The sequence below is a fragment of the Copidosoma floridanum genome, unplaced genomic scaffold (assembly GCF_036245765.1).
Source record: "Copidosoma floridanum isolate Cflo_tuat_1 unplaced genomic scaffold, Cflo_Japanese_pri ptg000014l, whole genome shotgun sequence".
NCBI classification, from domain to species: Eukaryota; Metazoa; Arthropoda; class Insecta; order Hymenoptera; family Encyrtidae; genus Copidosoma; species Copidosoma floridanum.
Window position 1 is genome coordinate 4,634,772 of NW_028321891.1, and position 23,032 is coordinate 4,657,803.

The 23,032-nt window shown below is 38.6% G+C and overlaps 1 protein-coding gene across 1 annotated transcript in view; it reads left to right on the top strand.

Annotated features, from left to right (window-relative positions):
- The window catches only part of D2hgdh (D-2-hydroxyglutaric acid dehydrogenase), a 60,824-nt gene that overhangs the window by 13,164 nt on the left and 24,628 nt on the right, over positions 1–23,032 (top strand). The window lies entirely within an intron of this gene.

The following is a 23,032-nucleotide window of genomic DNA, read 5'->3' on the forward strand; positions in this document are numbered from 1 at the left end:
GTACGACGAGGGGGAGGGCGATAGCCGAGTCATTGGCAAGGCGCCGATTGGCCACCAGCCTTAACGAATCGCCGAAGACACGCTCGCCCCCCGTTTTCGGGCGGGGTCTCCCTCGATTTCCTCTGCGCCGAAGCGGCCCCTCCCTGATCCCGCGCAAGCGCGCAAACATGGCGCCCGGAGGAGTGGGGGGACCGAAGTTTAGGGGGCGCATGCGCCCATAACGGGATCGTCGGACTGGAGCTCAGCCAACGCCAGAGAAGCTTGACTCTCGGGTGGTGGGGGCTAATGAATGGCGGCGATAGCAGTCGAGCGTATAATACAAGGTACGTGCGTGTGGTGTTCGGGGGCATTTGTATTGGTGGCCGGTAGGGAGAGGAGAATGCAGAATGTTGTTCGGCCGGACTGGCCGGAGAGTGGAGGTGGAGGGGAAGTGGATTGGGGTGTAAGCTGCTGTTGCTGCTGACTGTGCTATGTGCAGGGAGCGTAGGAGATATATGGAACAGGGGCGTATATGGCTACTAGGCAAAAGGGAATTTAGGTGGAGGCTTTTCCCCGATTTATTGAGTTCCTATAGTCGTTGTAGGCAAGGATAATTCTTGATTTTGCTCTTTTTGTGGTTTTTCCTTTTTTATTTTTCTTCTCTCTATGTTCGAATCAAAATCTCGTTTTAAAGCTTACATTTTTACGATTTCTTTGTTTGTACAGAAAATATTCCGTACTTTTAATTTTTTCCTGTTTTTTACTACCCACGCTTTTTTTTTTGGTATTATAATTGATCATTTTTGTAATGAATGCTGTTTTTCACAAAATTTCCTGTTTGTTTTCACAACAGGCTATTTTTGGGTCCTTGTTTGTTTTTGTCCAAAATTGTTATCACTTTTAATTCAAATTATTAAATGTAACGAGTATAATTTTCCAAGCTGATTGAAACCGAAAATGGAGACATGGTTTTGGTGATTTTGCATCTCTATGTAGACGTATTGGACGAGCAAATGATCAGAATTATAGAAAATCTAGCTGATGATAATTTCTTTTGAATGTATGATAGAACATAATATGAATTCTCTATAACAGTACATTTGGTTTTATTATGATTTTAAGATGGGATGCGTTTATATCTTAATAAATGAAATTTTATTTTGAAATAAAAAATCTCCAGATGAAAAAAAAAAAAAGATTTGTAAGCTTTTTTTCCACGATATCGCTGAGATAGCCTTAATGCTTCGTGTCTCTGTTTCTCTTCAAAGCAATGAAATTCGATGAAATTCGCTCAAATTCTGATTTAATCTTGAATTTTAGTAGTATAATTCCATATTAATCTCGAAACTTCTATATTTAAACGTAAAAAACAGTTTGCACAGGTAAGTAAAATCGCTTGTATTTAGGTTAGGAGGACCAACATGGCCGATCTTGCCACTTCTAACCTCTATAGCAAACAATTTAGGCTCGTGTACATGTTCCTGGAAGCATCGTCGGAAGAAAAATGTTGGCCCTTGATAATGTAATTTTATTGTAAAAATCTAGTTAAAAGGGCGATATGCAGTTCCAAACTTGTACTGGTGAGAACAAAACTTTACGTGCTATATATTAAAATTGGGTAAATATTATACTATACGTGATAATATTAAAATAGAATGTACATGTGCGAAAAAAATAAATTTTATGAGATATCTCCTCTCATTGCAAAAATCCCATTTTGTGTACAAGTCTAGATAACAAAACCGCCCAACCTTCCAAAATGTCGAAATTTCTTTAAAGTTATCTTATAAATGTGAATAGAAGGTATAAGAAGAAAGAGTTTCAAGACTCCCCGTATTCTCTGTCTTTTGTAACAACAAACGTCAACTTACGTGTTATTCTTAATAAATTAAAATACACTTACTAATCACTGGAGCTTGTTGAAATTAAACGAACAAGTATCTTTATATAGTAGCTGGTGTAACGCCGATAGAGGTAACAAGTTACCGGTAATTGCAACGGAGCAATAATGAATTATGAAGTTGAAGTTAATAACAAGGTGAGTTGGGTACAGTTTATACGCAACGCGAACAGTACTGTGTGCGCCGGTACTCCTTCCGCATTTATATAGTGTTGTCCAGCATACGTGTACAATACGGTATTGGTCAGTAATGTCTTAAGTATCTATGTAAAATTATCACAGCCACTATCATTTGACTGTGGAACTTTCCAGCAATCGTCGGCGTTACTACCACAAACGAAACGAAGTATATAATGAACACCGAAGTTGGTGTTACTTCACGACTGATGGAACTTCATGTCTATTAGTTTTAAATAGTATCGATATCTTAAGTAAACGTTTTACACTAATAGGTACATTATGAACTCACGCTACAGCTTAATTCGACAGTAATGGCAGTTCAAAGGAAATTGAAGTATAAATTTTTTGAGCCAACAAATTTTTTTTGAGCGCTCGGGTACATCTAAAAATTATCTTTGCTAACAGTGAAAATTTCTACGATGTAGAGTAAAAAGCTGGCAGTTTTTAAAAAAGAAGCAAATATTTTTAGAGAAAACATTATCGTGTGCAAAATGGATGTAATCTGCATCCATGTCTGTAAGTGATACCATCGTGTCACTTCAAAAATCAGACGAGTGTCAATGTTTCGTCTTTCGCGGACATTTCAACTTTATTTGCTGCATATTATTTTTGGTATTAATTATAAGTATTAGGAATAAACTAAATGCATGGAAGAAGTAGATATTATCGTTATCATATTTCAAGTGAAAAATGAAAAGTATTTCTGATGATTATATTCCTTTTTAGGATTTACGACGAAGTAGCTACAATTAAATTACTCGACACAAATATTATCTGAACTGATTTTAATAATGATTTGAGGTTTATTTTCAGAAAAACAAGCATATTACTCGTGCACAAAAACTAGAGACACAATATTCAAAAAGCCTATACTTTTAAACAAACTTTGTCCGAATTTTGAGGTACTTTGGCTTATGCTCAAAACGTTTTAATAGTTAATACATCTTGCGTCGGTTTAACAAAATACATCACGTTTTCTGAAAATTTGTGTAATAATGAATGTTGTATTTTGTAACCCAAGGCTTCGGCTCCGAGGCCATTATACCTACCTTTCTTACCTAGGACGCAAAGCTCGCGCAAAGTATCACCCTCGGGACATACTTTGCATCCAAAGGTTGCAGAGAAAAGTACTTTGGGTCTGCAGGGCCAAAAAAAACTTTGACTTTCCAGCAACAAGAATGGTAACCCAAGTAGATCTGCGTTCATACATTTTTTGTGTATAATAAAATCAGTCAATATCTATGTCGTAATAAATTTATGAAGCTGATTTACAAATTACAATAATTCTACCTTGTGTGCCACGACATACGTTTTTTTCACTGCTCGATTGTAAATTTAAAAGAAGCGTAAATATCTGTTGTTTCGATAGCGTTGGTAGCATAGCTATACGCGGCTCTTCAAAAGATAGTCTGCTATGATGTGTTAGTGAGATTTAATCTAATCAATTGTATTTAAATTCTAGAATGTATTTTACAAGAAAACTATTTTTCCTACACGATGCAGAACACGAATTTTTACTCATCCAATATAAATCCTGTTATTTTTTCTGCTAAAAAGAAGCAATAAAAACTCACATTCACTGATTTCTGAAAAAACCTTTCCATGGTCGTGATATGAGCCGAAACAAATGTCTGTTTCATAGCATCGCTGTCCCTGAAGTTTTTCTGATACTTAATGCTGATGTTCGATGTATAATTAAAAAATTTAGATAATGAAAAAAACAATTTCCGAAAACAATATACTTTGTTGACTGAAGACTTGTGGAATTTAAGGGGGCCCTTGCGCATCTCTGTACCCATCTAGGGCTCTTATCGACAAGTAAAGTTCAAATCGCCAATAATCAAAAAATACTCAATGACTTAGGACTAAAAAATGTACAGAGGTTCATCATACTCTATAGTATCTGAAGGTTTTTGTCTCAGATCAATAAGTTGTATGGTGTTCTCGGAAAAAAACTAACCTGAAAATGAAAATTTTAATGGACTAAAGACCGTTATGCACATTTGAAAATCCAAAACTGTTTAATACTGCACTATGCAGTAACCTTCCAAGAATACATGTAAAAAAATTTGAGAAGCAATTTAATGATAATGCGCTGCACTGCAATATTTGTTTTTAGCTGACTTTTTTTCATCAAATCGTGGATAGTTTAAAGTGGGCTCTGAAGTGCTAGTCTGTTCATGATTGCACAAGCTTTAATATCGTGTATCGTTTGTTGTTTATTTTTAACAAGAATTATGAAAAAATAGTGCTTTGGCCAAAACGTATCTCATTCTACGTCAATGATAACTTAGGTGGAGAAAACTTTTACTGTACAGTCGATGATTTACCATATTTCATACTAATGTAACCGATAACGAGGTAAAGCAATTAGTAGTGCACTGGAGAGAAAGTAACAAACTTTCCCTTGAAAAAATTAGTGTTTTCATAATGTGTTTCACTAAACAATGACTCTGCATGAATATAATATTCATCCTGTCTATTGGCAAACAATATAGTTGAAGCAACCATCGGATAGTCACGTGTGTATTAGGTTATGTTTCCGTAAACAGCTACGTCTGGAACTTTCGTTAGCCATCGTTGAGCTTGATGGTCATGAGCATTAAAAAAATGTATTGAATGGTATAGTTTAGACACTTTCATCGATCGTTTTCTCTTAATTTGATCATTTTACACTGAATCACAGTAAGACGCAGCTTTGTCTTTTAAAAGTTATTGTATTTCCCTGCTGCTTGTTTTCAACTAATTCACATTATCATGCTTGTTTATCTTACCTGCGTGCATAGTACGATTTTTACCTGATGCTTGTCGTATTTCACAAGACGAATACTTCAACATGCAGTGAGTGTCCGGTCAATCTAAAAAATGTTGTACCTTCACGGCTCACCAATCGAGTTGGATGGAAATTGTTGATATCGGTAATTGTATTTTTATTTTAAAATCACTGTTGATTCTGCTAGATCTTAAAACTTTTAATAATCGTTTTCATAAATCTATTGAAATGGCTGGCCCTATTGTCGAAGTTCTTAATGATAGTATTACGTGATAAGGATGTGAGCAAATGTAAGCAAATAATGTTTTTTTATAAAGTTGATCTTTTAATTTATTTATCATTAAATAAGACGTGTTTATGTGTGTTATTATACCAATTTCTTTATGTAATTGTAACTTATATACCACCGATAACAGGGAAAGGTCTCGATACTAGGACCATATATTTTTAAATGACTCATAGTTTTTTTTCAAAATTTTGAGGCCTCTTCCATGTATCTCATCCCAACTGAAACTAAAAAAAATATTGTTTTATTCATGTAAATATTAAGTAAACAAGTATTGTCTTGGTCTTGAGTTGAAATTATCTTGGTTTTTTTTTTTTTTTTTTTTTTTTTATACTTAGTGTACAGTTGAAATAAAAATTACAAATACCTGAAACTATTATTTCACTTGATAATTACCTTCTCAAAATACATTCATATTTTTTATTTAGTGTTTTTTTCCTACTGCGTCTTTTTTCTCTATTTCTTTTAATGTCTTACCTTTTGAAAATTACGCCCTAAGCTTTCTTCTGTTCTTTTGCGCACTTTTCATTTATTGGTGTGTAAATCCTTTGTCATTCGATTATTCTGCATTTACACATCTCTTACGTTACTACCTTTATCAAATTGACGATTTTACTTCAAATAAATCAGCATTTTCCTATCACTCATTCATAATAGTCCTTTACCTATTTCATCAGTCTTTTATATATTTATTAAAAATTTATATTTTATGATTATATTTCATAAGTTTAGATTTTATACAATATTTGATATATTTATATTTTATAAAAAATTATTCTTTGTCTTTTTCTCATACTCCACTTCTCTTAAATACTGTAATTTTGTTTGATTGTATTAATCTTTATTCTATTTTGGACACTTTATTTCAAATGATTTATCAAATTTACAAAATTTATCAAAAAAGTTTTTTCCTATTTTTAAATCTTCCTAATATTTCGTTTTCTGTTATAAACTCAATATACCATCTTTTATTGTTTTTAAGGTAATATTCCTTAACTTTTTTCTATCTTCCCATAGCTCCTCTTTATCTTTTTTAATTCTTTATGACCACTAGTCTTGTACATTACTCAAAGTTGGTTACATACATAAGCAATGTAAAATAGTCGAATCATATACAAATTTGGCATGATAAAATGAATAATCATACATTTCATAGGATATATATATATACTGCTAAATAATGTTTTAGAAGAATAACATAACTCTTACATACATTACATTATTATATTTTTCATTTCTACATTTATGGGTTGAACTGTTCAATATGTAGGAAGGGCCTCTTACACCTACAATAAAAAGATAATAACATTGTAATACTCAACAGTTTCCTCACTTGTTTCCTTACATCTACCTACTTGAAATTTCTTCAAATTTGATTTTTATTTCAACTGTGTTATTTATAATCACGAGATATTGGCAAACATGATACTAATATTTCGGCTCTTAATATAAACCTTGATATTTTGTGCACGTGTCAATTATCGACATAATTGTAAAATGTTAAATTCTATGAGTTTATATAATTGATTGTTTGGTACACTTTTTAAAATAATCAGTACACTTGCATTTCATTCTGAAACACATGAATTTGTTTGAAAATTAAAAACTGAAAAATACTTTCTAATAAAGACCTACACTTTATTTTAACCCTTAAAATTGGTCGAAACGAGAATTTTCTTATACAGGTATGTCAGCTCACGATTACATATAAAACAAGGACTTTGTAAAAATTCTTAAAAATGTGCGATCCACACTTAATTTCTGTCAAAAGCATAAGTATATTATACAATAAAATTATGTGTATAGTGTCGATTTTGATAGGTTCGTCAAACTAAAAAATTGAAAAAATCGCTGTAGCAACTCTCCCCATATACTCGAAACGCCAAATGCCAGAAATGCACCCAAAAGAAATCTCTCCAGTTCCTAACTTTAATCGCTGTCCCAACCCACCCAAAAAAAAAAAAATACAAAAAAAAAAAAACCGGTCATCCGTTCCAAGACTCCCCTTACGTTTGCCCTAAACCCACCCCAAGCAATGGAAAAAAACCACCCAAAAACACACGTGCATGCATGGAAAAAAAAAAAAAATTGTCGCGTGTATATATTACGTATCGAGCAAGAAATCCAAAAGAGAGAAAGTGGAATTTGGAGCACACACATATTATACACTCGTACGATATAAACCTCTCGAAAAAAAGACGGGTGAAGAGCCACGAGCTCTCGCTACGTCCCTGATGATGCTACCAGCTGATGTCTCGAAGCGGCGTTTCCGCCCCACCCGGAGACCGACCGACACGCACCGTATACGTGCACACACACCTACATTTTACTTATACGGACCATGTGTGGGTACACACACACACACACTTGGACGGACGGACGAGCGCAAACAGAGGCGAGGGCTACCCACCACTCACCATCACCGCTTTTGGGGCTCCGCGCGGATGTATGGGATAGTGTGTGCATTTAAACGCGCACATATACGCATCTTTGGCAAATAACATTTTCCTCCAATGGCGACTGCTGCAGAGAGCTGCTGCGACATTTTATATTTCCGAGGGGGCCTATACTCTCCTCTCGTCGGCTCGGCTGTACGTGTTGGTCACCCACACCATTACACGGACACCCACCAACACACACACAAAAGCAATCGTGGATGTGGATGTATGTGTGGGGGCTCACCAACACAAGAGTGGCGCAACTGGGCTCGAAGGATCGAGAGAGAAAGACGAGAAGGCAGCCCAGCAGCCGGCTCCGCCGATGAGACTGCGTATATGTGTCCGTGTGTATGGTATTACATAGAAACTGGAAGAGCGAGCGAGAGAAGGGTGTTGGGTGTAGAAGGAGGCGAAAGGAGGACGGAAAGATGTGTTGCTCGGGTGAAAGATAGATAAGGGGAAAGATAACCCGCGAGCTTACATATAATAGGCCTCTTCGTGTATACATTTATAGGTACATATATATATATGTGTGTATACGCGGGTGTACAATGTGCATGTAGCAATATCATAGCAGCGGAGAAAGCTATAGAGAGATGGAGAGAAATTTTGATATGATGGGAGTGAAAAAAAGAGGGGGGGGGGAGGGGAAGATGATTCTGGGTTCAGAAAATATAAATGAGAGATTTTGAACGAGGAATAGGGCGAATCGGGGTGCCCGGGGTTACGGTGGGCTTTATTTTCATTGCTTAGAACATTTTCGTACTTGCAAATGGTATAACTATGTCGTTTTAGGCCAAAGTTGATTGGTAAAATTGTATACAATGGGTTCATATACGTATTTTATATAATAAAATCGGAGGGTTGAGTAAAGGGGGGGGGGGCATAACTTCAATAACAGTGGGAGAGCCCTGCTGTGAGAAGGAAAAAAACTTCACGAGCCACACACGAAAAAGAACATTATAACTATACTTACATACGTGTATAAAGAAGACAGAGATGATAGGGGGAAAAAAGCAATGCTGGAAGCGGAAGGGTATGTATATATATACATGTATGGGGAGGTCTCGTCGGTGGAATTCACCGAAAACCCCGCTAATCCTTCTTCGTCTCCTTCATCTTCCCATATCTCCGAGCTATGAGCTTCCGACACGAAAAAATTCGCGCTTTTTGCACAAAGAGAGGCCTCCTTTTTCCTGTTGGGACGCCCTCCTCCTTCTCATCTTCTTGTTCCTTCAAGGCACTCTCCTTTCGCGAAAAAAAAAAAAAGAAAAAAATTAGAGAGGGAGTGCAAAAGCTAAAAGTTCCTCTCGAGCTTATACATACAGCGAGTGTGTGCGCTTTACAAAACGACTCCCGTCTTATATTCAGAGGAGGCTCGTCTTTCTCTTCACTCTCATAATACACTTGGAGAGAGCTAGGTGTGTGTGGGTGTGCGTGTGTATGCGTGTACAGAAAAATCAGGGATTCTATATGCACGCGATGAGAAACAAGCGGAACGTATACGTATATTTATACACGCGTAGAGGACCTATATATATGCATATGCGTGCGTGATGTATTCGCCTTACGGGGCTTGCATGGGATTTAGGCTCCACGTTATATGTTATACACCCATACAGGAGTACATAATACATACATCTCACGCACATACGGAGCAACTGTCGAGAGAGATTTTTAGGGAGGAGATGATCCCTCCACCTTTGACGATGGTGCTTTCAATATACATATATACCATACATCGACTGATTCGTTATAGGTACACTCAGTGGAACTCTGATCTGTCTTGGACCCTATTATTGAACAGTACTTCACGCCATAGTTCCGAAATAGGGTTCGGGACAGATCAGAGTTCCACTGAGTGTACCCCCCTTTCCCCCCATTTTTATTTTTCCAACACATATTATATTTATTACACAAGTGCGGTGTCTCTGAGGCTATTGTTACAGCGCCCGAGATGTGATAAGGTCCTCTTTTCTCTCCTCTCATTTTCTTTCCTTTTTTTTTTCCTTCACCGATTCTCCCTTCGTTTGTCCGACTTGGCACCGTGTGCTGTATACTGGCGCTCCGCTGCTGTTCGTTCCGAGTTAGCTATATACATATACACGCAACAGTACCATATACGTACAACATAATGTCAGCTGGTGGTACACCCCAGCCTCTATAAATATATATAAAATGGTAGACACACATAATTATGCACGCAGCAGTCATGCGCTTTCGCGAATTCGCAAGCAATTTAGCTTTCCCTTCCGGTTTTGTACTTTTCTTCCCCATTTTCCGCGTAAAGGGAGAAACAGCGAAAAATAAGATGTACAAAACGAAAGTCTTACGTTATTTACCAAAAAGGTGGTGGATGGAGATTGCTGTTGCTGCTGCTGCTGCTGCTGTGTATAATGTACTATATTTATGTGCCCACGTAACTTCATTTCCCCGAGCTTAAAGCCGATGTACCGTTTGAAGTTAGTAGGCACGCGCTTTGGGGAGCGAACTTCGTTTCGGTCTATCCTGCTGTCTCGTCATGTGATTTGTTTTTTTTTTTTCTCGGGGGAAGATATCTATACTTGTTCGAAATTATACCAAAAAATGAAACAAGAAAAAATACGTTGTTGGTTGGGAAAGAAAAGCTCATTTCCTTTCTCTCCTTGTAAGGGGGACTTTTCCTCGGTTACCGAAGCCTATACATACACAGCCCTGATGTAAGGTCGAAGATATAAAACTGCTCGTCTGAGGCATACAGGCTGGTTCTAAAATGCAGAAACTTGTATGTGTATGCGTATCTGTGTGTATGTGTACGTTCAGATCCCCAGAGTCGGAAGAAAGAGAGTAAAAGGAGAAAGAAAAGAGAGAGAGAGAGAGCAGTTGTATACAATGCTGTGTATTATTATATATATCGTGGCATTCTATATACGCCCATGTAGGTGTAGAATAGCGCGCACAGAACTTACACAGATACTGGATACACACGCGCAGAATCGCAGACGTGAAACGAAAGCCCCCAGAGCGCTGTAGCCCCCCACCGAAATGCGACGCTATAGCTTCTCTTTTCTACTCCATATAATACTTATACTCCTCGACGGCGTCGACGACCCATGCAGCCATATACTCTCACTCTATATCTCCCTTCTTTCTCTTTGCATCCTCTATCTTCTTATAAATATATTCTTCTTCAGCCCCCTTCCACCCCCCTGCTTGTTCCTCTTGTATATTTTTAGCACGTATTATACGTGTGTAACGCATATATGTATACATTTAAGATGTATAAATGAGGTGGGAATCCCTACCTAACCAACTGATGGTTCGACCCATCGTGCTGCGTGGTATACACGGCCGGCTTTGCCTTTTCCAACAAGTAAGACTAATGTATACAACGAGAGAAGCAAACATTTAAGTATTATTCATACGAACTGCTTTTTACACGACGGCGCTAATCCTATATGAGCGTCGCAAAAACTTTCACTGCCTTTTTAGGCATTCTTGTAGCCATTTTTTAAAGATTTTTTTGTTGTAACGACTCAATGGAGGTAACTTTGTAGTGTGAATGTAGGTATATTACATCATAGCCACACAAGTACAGGCTGTCAGACTCGCTGTGCCTCTGCTGTATACATATAGATACGGGTCTGATACTATGATTAAACTGTCCGTATCACTCCCAGCTCCAAGCGTTCGAAAACTGCATCAAGCGCAGAACAGAAAGCTCGCTCGGTTGTATACATTTACATCCATCTTTGGTATTGGTGAATCAAACCTCACGCCCACACAGGCAATCCATAGGTGTATACATGTATTACAAAAATGCTGATGTGTATATGTACAATAGCCACCATCGTACCAGCTGTAGAATATATAATATGGACGTGTAATATTATCGGAGCCCCTGGTCGAGCATCGGATAGAAAGAGGCTATAAGTGGCCTCGAGCAAACGAACGAACGAACGAACGCACGCAGATGAGAAAGGGGGGAACACATCAGAACATCGCGTCTGCGGTTCAGTTGGCCAGCTCGTGGTATTGGTGCGGTGGCCTGTGTGTGCAACGTACGTGTGTACGCACATACCACGCATACACAACATGCATGGGGGCAACTGCGAAAGCTATACACGCACGGCAAAGGGGCGGCGGTGAGGAGGGGTTGTGTAGTGGGTATATGGTTTTGACGGGTGTGTTGTGTGTGCGAAGGGGGTGGGGGGAAGCAGCCAGCCTCGACCAATGGACTCGGACGGTCGGGGTTGCCGGGGCGACCGATTAATGATTCGAGGTTCGCGTCGCCGGCCGATCCAAGGCTCGCGGAATTGGAGGCCTTTTTAATGCTGCCTCCCTTCTGCCCCTTCACTCCACCTTTTCTGCACCATGCTCGCTAGAGCGCATGCGCATCATAAGCCGCGAGTGCCCCACGACTCGCGAAGCTGTGTGTGTCTCTCGATTCCCTATACACATCTATACTTATACATCTCCAATTCTCCATCCTCTGCTCTTGCATGTGTGTAAGTAAGCGCGTGCTGCTGGCTGGATTTTCAAGCCGATGTTACACTATAGCTTGCGTCAGTCCCCCTATCTATGTGCGTATGTGTACACGAGGGCATATACATATATCGAACCTACTGTCGTCGAGGTATGGAACAGGAGGCAAAGAATAAAAAGGGACGGCGACGTTCATTAATATCCCCTCGCGATCTTCTATACGTGTATGTACATGTGTGTGTGTGCCCCCCTCCTGCTTTTCTTGCTCGGGGGGAGCCAAGGGGGGCATGTCAATAGGCCGTAGTCGTACTCTCGCGAGTTACGCGCGCATACATATTTATACGCACACGCGCGCAAACCCACACACAATTACATCAATGTGTGTGTATGAATTTACACACATGTATAATTGTGTATGCGTACAAATATGCATAATCGCCCTGAAAGCTCAAACACGCGGACGTACCGAGCTATTCTCGCAGCTGTTGTATATGTATAGACATGGGTGTACCTGTGTGTATAATTTATGCATGGGTGTGCGACACTGTGCGAGTGTCGCGAATCCGGGTGGGTTAAAATCAAAAGGCTCGTGGGGGTGCGAAGAGGGTGTACGCATGCGCCCTTCCTTCCATACATGTGCATTAAAAAGGAAGACAGGAGACCAAGACGTCCGCTTTAAAGTCAGACAGAGAACGACAGAGCTACCGTTACCACTACCAGTACTACCACTGTTTCATATTCGCCACCACCACCATCACCTACTACCACTACATTAACTCTAACCCTACTGCTGCTGCAGGCATTTAGGGATTCGCCGGGAGCGGTAGTAGAACACCAGCGCGCGACGATTGGTTTTCCGAGCGCCCCTACCTATACCTCACTCGCTTCGGATGGAGCACTTACGTGAGAGCACCCACCCTCTTTCTCGTCTCGTGTTGCCTATATACGTCCTACATCCTCGCTCGAGAGTCCTCCTCCAACCCCTTGATATACACGTGATGTAACGTGTGTGTGTGCGAAACGAGAGAACCACGTATACACACACAGTTGCGCGCCACTGCGAGGCCTCCCCTGCCACGACGACTGTACCTACTTCCTCCTTGTACGCATACATATATATATACATATATGATTTTGCCCCCAAGCTTTGCCGTTACCCCGTTTGGTTTTCTCAATCCGTGTCGGGTTGGGGGATGATGCCTCTCACGCCTCTTTTCCAGCCGATTCCGCCCTCATCCTCGGTTTCTTTTGTTTCGGCATGACTACCCCCCCCCCTCCTTGTCGCGTATACTGCTGCTCTTTGCGAGTGTATTTCTTAGTGTCTATCTCCTTTATTTCCTTGGCGTCCATGGTGTAGGCTTTTTTGCACCGATCGATCGTCACTCCAACGTTATATATATATATATATATATATATATATATATATATACACCAAGAAAATCAAACATCAGTTTTCGAGCAATCACGGAAACACGCGCTATATAGGCTTTTTTTTTCACTTACCCGAAACGTTTCCGATAGAGGGGTTGTTCCGAGCTGGGATCTAACGAGGCGCTGAAGCTCGTTATACCTATATATGTGTGTACAGAGGGTTGCTCTCGTAAAATAATGCAAAAAACACCTGATTATAGGTATAAATATACTTTGTGGTACAGAATTACGTATAAATAATGATTAGTAATATTTGTGTGGTGCCTCTTTTTTTTTTGTAATTTTTCCGTTTGTTCATTTTTTCCGAAATATCTATGGTCAAGTGTATTTATGCAACCACATATCCGTAAATTTGATGTGTTAGATCTGATGTTTGATGAAATGAGGTTACATCGGTATAATTAAACGAAGCTTGTATAAATGAATTTTCGAGCAAGAAAACCAGGTCACTTCAAAAGTATATATCAGTAAGTTCACCTCCATTGTCAGTATACCTACATACAAATTTAGAGAGTAAAAACATGAAACTTTTTTTCAGTTCATTACGGCAAAACGTGTAGGCCCCAAAAGCTTTGACTAATTTTGCTGTGCACACGATACACAAGTGTCATTAATGTTTAGATAAACGTTTTTTAAAGTTATCTATTTCTACGCCAATCGTGCGACAACGCACTCATACCAATACCCCTTGTCTATTTTGTACCAATGATTAGGTTGCGATTGGTTGTCTATTCGTCATTAGTTAGTATGAAAATCCACACGACGATCCAGTCAGTTGATTTTTTTTTTTTTTTTTTTTTTGAGGAATGTAAAATCTCTTTTGTATAATTATCTCCATCCTCGTCTCTAATGACTATAAATATATCGTATAGTAATAGCCACTATAATACACTAATTAGTAAAAAAATGCACCAATGATAGAATAACAATATCTCTTTGTTGTGTGCTGATTGCTTTAATTATTAGAATTTTTTATCAAACCTTAATGATGCACCGACGAATAATATTTTTTACGACACATAAATACTCAATTATCTTCACTAGGACCGTATGAATAATCATATTGTATCGTTTCATTTGTTTTTTCAAGGCTCTGTTATACGATAGTGCCAAGTTATCAAGTATAAAAGAACCATACGATAATGTGTTGCTACGAAATTGTAATGCTTAGATTTGGCTCACCGAAACTTTTACGCCGAATAAAATTATTTATTTAATTGAATCAACATGCAATAATCATTTTACAAACTAGATAAAAACAAAAGTTTAACACAGCAAAAAAAAATCAAGTCCATAAATGTTGTGCATTTTCATTGAATGCCATCAGCATTACGTGAATAAACAATGACAACTTACCTCAGAAATTTTATTACGTTCTGTTTAGAGATATTATAAGGCAGAGATATCGTCCGCCTCCCTAATTTTTGTGATAGACGTATAAAAGAATTCACAAATGTTGCCAGAGAGAAATAAATAGTACTGAAATATATTATCGAGATACACGAGTTGGTGAGGTCAGACGATATCATGTGATAAAAACAAAAAAACAACCTTTTTTTTTTTTATTTTATAAAGTTTCATTTTTTTAACGGTAAGTTTTCGGATCAAAACTCAGTCAGTGAGAAAAAAAAAAAAAAAAAAAAAAATTAACTCACATGTGCAAGGGTATACACAAAATAAAAATAGAGACTGTAAAGAATTTATAGGTAAGTATAGGAAGAAGATGAAAATAAAAAAAATGACACAAGGAACATTCTCGCAAAAATAACCTAGGGTCAGCTCGTCAATTTTACACTGATTCGCTAACTTGCCATCAGTTAAACGCGCCGAGAATACATCCGCTTACATATACATACAGGTAACACCACCCGCCTATACAATATACGTAACACCTTTATTTTTCTCTCTCTTTCTCTCTTACTTTACGCGCCCATAAATAAAAGGCCAACAAGCCACCCCCACCCCTTCTCTCTCTCTATCTATACCCTCTATTCCGCCACCAACGCACTCGTGTCCCTTCTCCAACTCGCGACGTCGCGACACATACGTCTTGTCACACATATGTACCTATATATATATATAGGCTCTCTTTTGTTCATTCACTGACAAACACACACGACGTATGGCGATCACGTGACATGGATGTGAGCTGCATAATATTTTATATGCGTTTGTGTATGCATGTGTGACGTGTAATACACGTCATGGTTATGCGCGTATAGCTATATAATGTGCTCGATTGAAAAGAGAAAGAGGAGCCGATCCGCAAAATGTGCATGTATACGTATATAGCTGTTACGTCACGTGTTACGATTTACTGATTCGATGATTGGACCCCCTCCTCTCGGATCGTCCCGTTTCATCTCTTTCTCTCCGATACACGCACACATTCTGATACCGATTGCCCGTGTTTGGTTTTAAGCCGCGTACGTAAAAAATATATATATACATAGGTACAATTCGCGAGGGGGTTACTACATATATACATATATATGTATATATACGAGCCTGAATAATGTATAACACAAAGTGCACGCGTACACACGCGCAAAAATATACGTATGTATATATGTATATAATATGTATGTGTGACCGAGGTAGGTGTGTCTCTGAGCTCCGACCTTTGCCTGCGTGGCTCATCTCCTCCTCTCGCTTTAAAGCAGAATATGAAGCTGAGTATAGCACCCCCCTCCCATCTGTGAGTATGTACCTATACACGGCCTCTCGTTCATTTTCTCTTCGGCCCCTGTATATATATACATACAAACAAGGGCTCCGTCGCGTCCCTTTGCGCATGAGTTGGCTCGCTCTCGTCCTCCTTTTTTTTTTTTTTTTCTTTTCTTTTTTCGTTCGCTTCGAGAGGCTTCCCCCCTCGTCATCTCACCATCTCCGTCTTCTTTTGTAACGACACTCCGTGTTGTTCCTTTCTCTCTTTCTCTACGTTTCGGAGGTGCCGACTCTGACGCGGATGGCAGACCAAGCGCATCGTGCGCGCCATTTTTCAGTTTTTTTGGCCCCGCCGTCTATACATAAGTATACACGAGGGTGCACCGGCTCGCCGGAGGATTGATGGATGATGCGCGCACGGGTATTTCGTTGCTCGTTGCGTTACGTGGACGCGCAGAGATCTTTGGTAGGTATCGAATTGAGACGGATCGAGTTTGCCGAGGTGCAACGGGTTGGGGGGGGCTGGTGTGAGCAGGGGCTAATCGAAGGAGCGAGAGGCGCCATTTTTAGATTTCGCTTCCAGGGTGCACCTGCCTCCCCCCTTACCCCCGGTCGGGTTGGTCTAATTTTACCGCCACGGAAATTGGATAATCGGGTGAGCTTCGATCTGTCTGGTTATGACGTCTCATTGCGATTGCAGGTAACGAAGGGAGGAATTTTTAGGGTTGGGGGATTGCGGTTATCGTCTTTTTACACGTCGGTGTCTCAACTTGGGAACGAGACTCACGTCACAATTTCCTATGCCATTTTTAGCAGCATCACTAGATTAGTCAGATTTGTGGTGAAAAATATGTACACAAAGTAACATTCGAAGTTAGATGTTTATCAGAGATAATTAATCAAGGTGCACTTTGATTGTACCATTGGTCGATGATAGTGATGAGGTCGATTTTTTTTATTTATTCACAAGTATTTCCTTACATACACTATAAATAAAGAACAAAGGACTCAAAAAATCCTGTTGATCCTCAATTGATGAGATCACGTGAGTTATTTGTTCGTACCAACTTAATCACACCATATTTGGTCATCCAAACAACTTGAGTCACTATTCGGCAATGTATTGATGTAATGCTCGTTGCATCAGATAAAATTGTAAAACACAAAAAAAAAAAAAAAAAAAAAAAAAACAATAAGTTCGAGTAATCAGTGACATTATTTTCGCTTCAACATGATGCACCTGCCAAAACATATACGCAAGAATCATATTGCACCCCATACCGCGGGTATACAACTGTAGCTCTTGAACACGAAAAAAGTATACCCTGAACACTTTCTCAAACTTCTTTGCAAGGAAAAACTTTATAGAAGAATAAATAGCGCAATCCCAAGTTACGAACCGATGACGAATCGGTAGATGACTTTGGTATTGGCGCAAACGAGCGCGAGCGAGAGAAACGAAAGTTTCGCAATCGGCCAACGATTGCGGCAACGCCATCGCTGTACCGTCGACATGTCGAAAATTTGATTCGCCATGGTTTTTGCAGTCTGTATAATCATGTCCAACCGATTGCGCAAACTCTGGTATCGGTGGCAAAAAGATCGATGTTTTGTCAGCAAGGCGTGTCTTAGTAGGGCGTAATACTTGTACAAGAGCCAAAGATCACGATGAATGGTAATCTTGACTTTGGATTATGAGCACAGTGACGAATGATCATATTCTTATAGTGTTGTGCGCAGATACCTATAAATAGCTTTTGTAAATTTTTCACTTTGAACAGTACGTGCTCTTTTACTATTCTATTTTGCAGAACAATGGGTGTTTTAAGTTATTGAGAAAAAATGGTCAAAGTTGAATATTTTGTAAGGAAAATTACAATTTGTTCGGTAAAAGTGCTTTTACTGGAGGTTTACTAGCATCAACACATGTGTAGTGTATTATTGAAAGGTAATTTTTTTTTTTTTATTATTATTATGCACATCTATTCGTAAGAACAATTGTATTATGTGGTCCACAAAAAAAATTAATATAAAAAATAACAAGGCTTCTGATAATGCTGTATTTTCAAAACAAATCGTGGTTTTTATCCTAATATAACACTTTCCTCGTGAAAAATACGTTTGGGTAAAATAAATTTTCATTTATACGTGTACATATCAGAAAAAACATTCGTGAAATTCATACATGAAACTACGCACGTTTTCACTATTTTTTTATTTGTATCGCCCATAATTACGTCAATATTAAAATTTTGTGATTTGATACAGTGATCATTTAGAACAAGATTCAAAATTAATCTGAATCATTGTTTGTCACCAAAATTCGATTCGAAATTTGAAGTCTGTTTTTCGTCGAACATCATAAAACTAATTTATTTCACATCACTAAGTGATACCAATATGATAATATAACACTATATATAGTCAAAGATTGACAAGTGTTTGAAGAAATAATGTTTCACGAGAATTAGTAGCGTGAAAGAAAAAAAAATTGGATGATTGATTGAGAAAAAAATTGGGTGGTTCCATAGGGCATCATAATTTTTATCATCGGAATTAAACTCAGAAGATGTACAGTATTCAATGGTAGAAACACGTTTGTAAAATTGAAGTAGTATTTTCCGTCTAGAATCAAAGAAAGAAACTTGAAGTTGAAGCTTGCCGTCAAGTGAAACAAGGTCGCATTTATCGATAAGAAACTCAGAAGATTACACAAAATTAAATTTATGTATCTATCAAATCCCGGGATTTTCCAAGACGTCGAAAAAAATATTGTTTACCCTCCAAACTGTTCAGTATCGATGTAATTTTACGTTAAAAAAAATGTCAGGTACAGCTATGTAAACTAAGTGAAATCACGCGTAGGCTAATTTTTCCTTTTTACTGTTAACTGTCGAATACTTCGAGTATAAAATGCTGAAAGGAGATCATCATTGTAAAAAAACCTTTTTTAATTTCTCGATGTACTTCTCTCCAAATCAATTTTTTATCTTTCAGTAAATCAGAAAGTACGTTATACGTATAAAAAACGGATCATTTTAAGGAATGTATGCACCTTCTGTTAAAAATTGCTCGAAAGAAAAAAAAAAAAAAAAACTAGAAAATAGTGCTAGTAAAAATGTGTACCCCCTCCCCCCTCCAGGTTTATTGAGTACGTAACGTTTTTTACAGAAAAATTTTCAAAGATACAGATTTTCAAAATTGCAACTCAAAATCAGTACGTAAACTTGTTCTAACCAAACCACATCAATAACATGACAATCAAAATTAAAATTTACGTAGCCATCATTTAAAAAATTTTCCACGATCTACATAACACTGTTTTTGATGATTATTTTTTTTTTTTTTTATCAAAAATACGTGATCGGAAGTCGATAACGATTCCACTCGAATTCCAATAATCTCGGCACGTTTCCTACATTTTAATAGCTCTCTCGAAAGAAAAAAAAAAAAGAAAAAAAAAAATAGAACACTCCATCCAAACCGAAATAAAATTACACCAGCACAAATCGATCTCCAAGTGCGAGGATGGAAGATGATAAGCGTGAATTCGCGCGTCATCCAATAACACACACACGTGGTATAGGTAAGTATTAAACAGTAGGGCGCCCATTAACACGCACGTGTACGCACACAAAAAGTGGGAGTCGGCCCGAACGGGGGAGGGAGGGAGAAGTTTTACGCGTTGCGTGCATCGGCTCTCATCACGGGAGCATAACGCGCGAGGAGCTTTTTCTCCTTCTCTCTTTCTCTCTCGGCTCTCTATGTCTCCGTGGGCACTTTGTACACGCGCGTTTCAGTGCGTGTGCCGCAGACATTTTGTCGCCCCGCGCGCCTTATTCCGCATTCCAACGCCCTTTTCCGCCCCAACCCCTCTGTGCTCTCGAACATATTCTATACGGCCCTATTTCGACCCTCCGCGCAAGACATGCTCGTATACGTAACAATGTTTCGTTGCTTTTTTTGTTTCTCTTCTGGTATCCGTACTTATGCTCGTTGTTCATTGTCACTGGTTTTATCGCCCTCGATTTTTTGAGGCATGCAAGATGGTTGGTATATGGACAGTATGCAAGTGCACTTACAATTGACTCTCCCACTTTTTTTTCCCTCACTGTAATGGCGTATCGACCAACGAAGCAGCTTCTTTGGATATTACAAATGAATTAACTGTAACGATTTAAAATTGTAGCTTATTTATCATGTCAATTTCGGTATTGGTATTCGACTCGAGTCGCAAGAAACTTCCCTCTCCGTCAGCACTACTAATATATACTTTATTCAATACCCGATATATTATATAGTTGTGGAAGAATTTGGTATTTTTATCAATGTGGGATGGATTATATATACATATGTATGAATAAAAACTGCCATAACAGCACATTTGGAAGAATTTTCGCGCATTGATTTCCAATCGCAAATACACGATGGACGGCCACGATCCAATATCAATCATCTTTCACGTGCACAACCCATTTAACTTGACGTAATTTACGTCCGTGACAGTGTCATAATTTTTTGCTGTCTCGATGTCAAACGAATCAACCATCCATTTATGTATTTTCGCGTGATTTTTCCCTTCGGTAAGTCAAGTTGCGTCGTAGACCCACGAAACGTCGTCTCGAGGAACGTATAGATGTCACCGCAACTTGCACATGCAGGCATTGGTACAAATCAGAGGTGGTTCATGTGCAAATCGAAGCGTGTTATTTCAATCCGCATAACACTTTTTGCTCACTTTTATGTGGGTAAGTTTACACATTATAAGTTGGTACTTGTCATTTACACACACACGAAATATGCGAGAACAACACCTTTCACGTGTGTAAATCATGAGTGCACATTAAAAAAAGTGTAAAATCATCCACATATAAAAAGTGTCACAGTAAGTCCATTTCATATGACTCCTCGCCTCCACCCTATATAGGTACTACACACCCATTGATCCTCCGACAGTATGATCAACAAATCGCACCAACCAACCAACGCGTCCCGCAAAAGCCAGATTCGCGCCCGAGGATCCAGAGAAAAAGCTAGTGTACGATGGTGCGGTGGTGGCTGATAACATTGTTATGTATATACACCTATACACGTGTATATATATTATCGCGGTAGAGGGTGGTGCGCCCGAGATGCATATAGAAAACCTCGGTGGCGGCGGCGCACTCACCTTGTGCAGGAAGTTCAATGCTTGCAAGGAGGGCCCATTGGTGCAACGGCAGCAGCTCACTTCACCCATGTATACATACATATATACGTATATGTACCTCTGTCTCCTTCGCTCTTTTCGCGACCGGTCGATCGAGTTTGCGCTGCCCCCCCGCGAACGAACCGAGAGCGGCCTCTCGTCTTTCCGCGGTACTCTTTTCACGCACGCGTGATCGCGACAGCTTCCCCTCCTTCCTCCATCATCTCTACTTTGATGCTCTTGCACTTACTCGCTTGTCCTTTTGCGAAATTCCGTCCATGTCATAATACTTGCGTCACCTGTACGGGATACGTGAATTTGATTATGACAATAATACATTGTTACCCGGAGCTTGGAAACAGATATCTATGTCGTTCGGGATGTGGAGGCATCTTGGGTTTTCGGGAATAAATTGTGGATGCTGCGAAACAAAATGAAACGAGACTTTTCCTCTGTTTTGCTGCCATCTTGAACAGTCTATAAAGAATTTGAGTCTACATGTCAATCTCCGAGATTCCTCAAATAAAGACTTGTTGAGACATTGGTTTCATCCGAGGAGTCTCTATTCTGTGACATCCAAGTGTACTGCATATTACTATTATGGTTATGGGTCTTTGGATGCTATTCTGTACGTATTTTTATTGTAAAATGGCCACAAATTTAGGTGTATTGAAGTATAATTGCTATACTGCATGTTTAGAAGCATGTAAAGTGTAGAGACGTACAGATGTTGTAAAAATGATAAGAAATGAAGGAGGAAAGTTACGAAACGAGTACTCAAACAGATGAGCTATACATAAAATGGATCCTATAAGAAATTTGAGAAATATTGGCCGCAATGCGTGCTGTACTTATAAAACAATAATTTAGAATTCACGTTTCCTTGAGAGAAATATTGTGTAGTCATTGAGTATGTCCCAACAGTCTGATGAATGAGTTGACATGTTGTCTTGTCTTGATTTTTCGATATAAAACAAGACAGTAATACGATTTTCATTAGTCTTGGGCAGCGCAAAAAATATGTACTCAATAAACAATACATTTTCGTTAAATTATCTTTATACATTATCATGAACAATACGATGTATAATAATTCTACACGCAATCCATGTGAAGTGTCCTTTACGCGAATAATTACAAATATTGGTATAATTTTCGTTTACAAGTACTTAGCTACAAAATTTATTATTATCAGTTTATGTTTGAAAATGATGGACTTCTGACCGGTGTGTTTGAAAGTAGGTTGAGTTTGTTGTTATGTACACTCGAGGCACTTTATATTTGTCGGAACGATGAAAAATTACCTGTTAAGTGACAGTACGTCTTTGTTATATTATACGTTACAGGACATCATTGACCGTATGTAGACCAATCGTTCCGACAGATATAAAGTGCCTCGAGTGTACGTTATCTTATCATTGGTAAATAAGGATTAATGAACTCGAGACCAATAGATTAAAATGCTACTGACTAAAAAATAAAATGTAGTTCATTAATCGATTCTTAAACATCACTACAAATTAGTGTAAATTGTTTCACCGAAAATAACTTTGTACTATCAAAGAGTTAATAGTCCTGATAACTTGAATCGACATAAATATAACATTATCTCTATATTTCGAAATACAAGTGATCAACTTCAACAAGTTCAAAGCATAAAAAATGTAATGCATTTGGGCTCGAAATCGTAGTCATTTTATTTTAATGACAAACTATATTCACTTTG